This window comes from Nerophis ophidion, linkage group LG04 (assembly GCF_033978795.1).
Source record: "Nerophis ophidion isolate RoL-2023_Sa linkage group LG04, RoL_Noph_v1.0, whole genome shotgun sequence".
In the NCBI taxonomy this organism is placed as follows: Eukaryota; Metazoa; Chordata; class Actinopteri; order Syngnathiformes; family Syngnathidae; genus Nerophis; species Nerophis ophidion.
In genome coordinates, this window is record NC_084614.1 from 85091246 (window position 1) to 85096245 (window position 5000).

Here is a 5000-nt window from a genome sequence, read left to right on the forward strand (position 1 = left end):
ATGATGTGTGTCCTGGGATGATGTGTGTCCTGGGATGGATGTGTGTCCTAGGATGATGTGTGTCCTAGGATGATGTGTGTCCTGGATGATGTGTGTCCTAGGATGATGTGTGTCCTAGGATGATGTGTGTCCTGGGATGATGTGTGTCCTGGGATGATGTGTGTCCTAGGATGATGTGTGTCCTGGATGATGTGTGTCCTGGGATGATGTGTGTCCTAGGATGATGTGTGTCCTGGGATGATGTGTGTCCTGGATGATGTGTGTCCTAGGATGATGTGTGTCCTGGGATGATGTGTGTCCTGGGATGATGTGTGTCCTAGGATGATGTGTGTCCTGGGATGATGTGTGTCCTGGATGATGTGTGTCCTAGGATGATGTGTGTCCTGGGATGATGTGTGTCCTGGATGATGTGTGTCCTAGGATGATGTGTGTCCTGGGATGATGTGTGTCCTGGATGATGTGTGTCCTGGGATGATGTGTGTCCTGGGATGATGTGTGTCCTGGATGATGTGTGTCCTGGGATGATGTGTGTCCTGGGATGATGTGTGTCCTGGGATGATGTGTGTCCTGGGATGATGTGTGTCCTGGGATGATGTGTGTCCTGGGATGATGTGTGTCCTGGATGATGTGTGTCCTGGGATGATGTGTGTCCTGGGATGATGTGTGTCCTGGGATGATGTGTGTCCTGGGATGATGTGTGTCCTGGGATGATGTGTGTCCTAGGATGATGTGTGTCCTGGGATGATGTGTGTCCTGGATGATGTGTGTCCTGGGATGATGTGTGTCCTGGATGATGTGTGTCCTGGGATGATGTGTGTCCTAGGATGATGTGTGTCCTGGGATGATGTGTGTCCTGGGATGATGTGTGTCCTGGGATGATGTGTGTCCTGGGATGATGTGTGTCCTGGGATGATGTGTGTCCTGGGATGATGTGTGTCCTGGATGATGTGTGTCCTGGGATGATGTGTGTCCTGGGATGATGTGTGTCCTGGGATGATGTGTGTCCTGGGATGATGTGTGTCCTGGGATGATGTGTGTCCTGGGATGATGTGTGTCCTGGGATGATGTGTGTCCTGGATGATGTGTGTCCTGGGATGATGTGTGTCCTGGGATGATGTGTGTCCTGGATGATGTGTGTCCTAGGATGATGTGTGTCCTGGGATGATGTGTGTCCTGGATGATGTGTGTCCTGGGATGATGTGTGTCCTGGATGATGTGTGTCCTGGGATGATGTGTGTCCTGGGATGATGTGTGTCCTGGGATGATGTGTGTCCTAGGATGATGTGTGTCCTGGGATGATGTGTGTCCTAGGATGATGTGTGTCCTGGGATGATGTGTGTCCTGGGATGATGTGTGTCCTGGATGATGTGTGTCCTGGATGATGTGTGTCCTGGGATGATGTGTGTCCTGGGATGATGTGTGTCCTGGGATGATGTGTGTCCTGGATGATGTGTGTCCTGGGATGATGTGTGTCCTAGGATGATGTGTGTCCTGGGATGATGTGTGTCCTGGGATGATGTGTGTCCTGGGATGATGTGTGTCCTGGGATGATGTGTGTCCTGGATGATGTGTGTCCTGGGATGATGTGTGTCCTGGGATGATGTGTGTCCTGGATGATGTGTGTCCTGGGATGATGTGTGTCCTGGGATGATGTGTGTCCTGGATGATGTGTGTCCTGGATGATGTGTGTCCTGGGATGATGTGTGTCCTGGGATGATGTGTGTCCTAGGATGATGTGTGTCCTGGGATGATGTGTGTCCTGGGATGATGTGTGTCCTGGATGATGTGTGTCCTGGATGATGTGTGTCCTGGGATGATGTGTGTCCTAGGATGATGTGTGTCCTAGGATGATGTGTGTCCTAGGATGATGTGTGTCCTGGGATGATGTGTGTCCTGGGATGATGTGTGTCCTGGATGATGTGTGTCCTGGGATGATGTGTGTCCTAGGATGATGTGTGTCCTGGGATGATGTGTGTCCTGGGATGATGTGTGTCCTGGGATGATGTGTGTCCTGGGATGATGTGTGTCTGGATGATGTGTGTCCTAGGATGATGTGTGTCCTAGGATGATGTGTGTCCTAGGATGATGTGTGTCCTGGGATGATGTGTGTCCTAGGATGATGTGTGTCCTGGGATGATGTGTGTCCTGGGATGATGTGTGTCCTGGATGATGTGTGTCCCTGGGATGATGTGTGTCCTGGGATGATGTGTGTCCTGGGATGATGTGTGTCCTAGGATGATGTGTGTCCTGGGATGATGTGTGTCCTGGGATGATGTGTGTCCTGGGATGATGTGTGTCCTAGGATGATGTGTGTCCTAGGATGATGTGTGTCCTAGGATGATGTGTGTCCTGGGATGATGTGTGTCCTGGGATGATGTGTGTCCTAGGATGATGTGTGTCCTGGGATGATGTGTGTCCTGGGATGATGTGTGTCCTGGGATGATGTGTGTCCTAGGATGATGTGTGTCCTAGGATGATGTGTGTCCTGGGATGATGTGTGTCCTAGGATGATGTGTGTCCTGGGATGATTGAGTGTGTCCTGGGATGATGTGTGTCCTGGGATGATGTGTGTCCTAGGATGATGTGTGTCCTGGGATGATGTGTGTCCTGGATGATGTGTGTCCTAGGATGATGTGTGTCCTGGGATGATGTGTGTCCTGGGATGATGTGTGTCCTAGGATGATGTGTGTCCTGGGATGATGTGTGTCCTGGGATGATGTGTGTCTAGGATGATGTGTGTCCTGGGATGATGTGTGTCCTGGGATGATGTGTGTCCTGGGATGATGTGTGTCCTGGGATGATGTGTGTCCTAGGATGATGTGTGTCCTAGGATGATGTGTGTCCTGGGATGATGTGTGTCCTGGGATGATGTGTGTCCTGGGATGATGTGTGTCCTGGGATGATGTGTGTCCTGGGATGATGTGTGTCCTGGGATGATGTGTGTCCTAGGATGATGTGTGTCCTGGGATGATGTGTGTCCTGGGATGATGTGTGTCCTGGGATGATGTGTGTCCTGGGATGATGTGTGTCCTAGGATGATGTGTGTCCTGGATGATGTGTGTCCTGGGATGATGTGTGTCCTGGGATGATGTGTGTCCTGGGATGATGTGTGTCCTGGGATGATGTGTGTCCTAGGATGATGTGTGTCCTGGGATGATGTGTGTCCTGGGATGATGTGTGTCCTGGGATGATGTGTGTCCTGGGATGATGTGTGTCCTGGGATGATGTGTGTCCTGGGATGATGTGTGTCCTGGGATGATGTGTGTCCTGGATGATGTGTGTCCTGGGATGATGTGTGTCCTGGGATGATGTGTGTCCTGGGATGATGTGTGTCCTGGGATGATGTGTGTCCTGGGATGATGTGTGTCCTGGATGATGTGTGTCCTGGGATGATGTGTGTCCTGGGATGATGTGTGTCCTGGGATGATGTGTGTCCTAGGATGATGTGTGTCCTGGGATGATGTGTGTCCTGGGATGATGTGTGTCCTGGGATGATGTGTGTCCTAGGATGATGTGTGTCCTGGGATGATGTGTGTCCTGGGATGATGTGTGTCCTGGATGATGTGTGTCCTAGGATGATGTGTGTCCTGGATGATGTGTGTCCTGGGATGATGTGTGTCCTAGGATGATGTGTGTCCTGGGATGATGTGTGTCCTGGGATGATGTGTGTCCTGGGATGATGTGTGTCCTAGGATGATGTGTGTCCTGGGATGATTGTGTGTCCTGGGATGATGTGTGTCCTGGGATGATGTGTGTCCTGGGATGATGTGTGTCCTGGGATGATGTGTGTCTAGGATGATGTGTGTCCTGGGATGATGTGTGTCCTGGGATGATGTGTGTCCTGGATGATGTGTGTCCTGGATGATGTGTGTCCTGGGATGATGTGTGTCCTAGGATGATGTGTGTCCTGGGATGATGTGTGTCCTGGATGATGTGTGTCCTGGGATGATGTGTGTCCTGGGATGATGTGTGTCCTGGGATGATGTGTGTCCTGGATGATGTGTGTCCTGGGATGATGTGTGTCCTAGGATGATGTGTGTCCTGGGATGATGTGTGTCCTGGGATGATGTGTGTCCTGGGATGATGTGTGTCCTAGGATGATGTGTGTCCTGGGATGATGTGTGTCCTAGGATGATGTGTGTCCTGGGATGATGTGTGTCCTGGGATGATGTGTGTCCTAGGATGATGTGTGTCCTGGGATGATGTGTGTCCTAGGATGATGTGTGTCCTGGGATGATGTGTGTCCTGGAATGATGTGTGTCCTAGGATGATGTGTGTCCTGGGATGATGTGTGTCCTGGGATGATGTGTGTCCTAGGATGATGTGTGTCCTGGGATGATGTGTGTCCTGGGATGATGTGTGTCCTAGGATGATGTGTGTCCTGGGATGATGTGTGTCCTAGGATGATGTGTGTCCTAGGATGATGTGTGTCCTGGATGATGTGTGTCCTGGGATGATGTGTGTCCTAGGATGATGTGTGTCCTGGGATGATGTGTGTCCTGGGATGATGTGTGTCCTAGGATGATGTGTGTCCTGGGATGATGTGTGTCCTGGATGATGTGTGTCCTAGGATGATGTGTGTCCTGGGATGATGTGTGTCCTAGGATGATGTGTGTCCTGGGATGATGTGTGTCCTGGGATGATGTGTGTCCTGGGATGATGTGTGTCCTGGATGATGTGTGTCCTGGGATGATGTGTGTCCTGGATGATGTGTGTCCTAGGATGATGTGTGTCCTAGGATGATGTGTGTCCTGGGATGATGTGTGTCCTGGGATGATGTGTGTCCTAGGATGGTGTGTGTCCTGGGATGATGTGTGTCCTGGGATGATGTGTGTCCTGGATGATGTGTGTCCTGGGATGATGTGTGTCCTGGGATGATGTGTGTCCTGGGATGATGTGTGTCCTAGGATGATGTGTGTCCTGGGATGATGTGTGTCCTAGGATGATGTGTGTCCTGGGATGATGTGTGTCCTGGGATGATGTGTGTCCTAGGATGATGT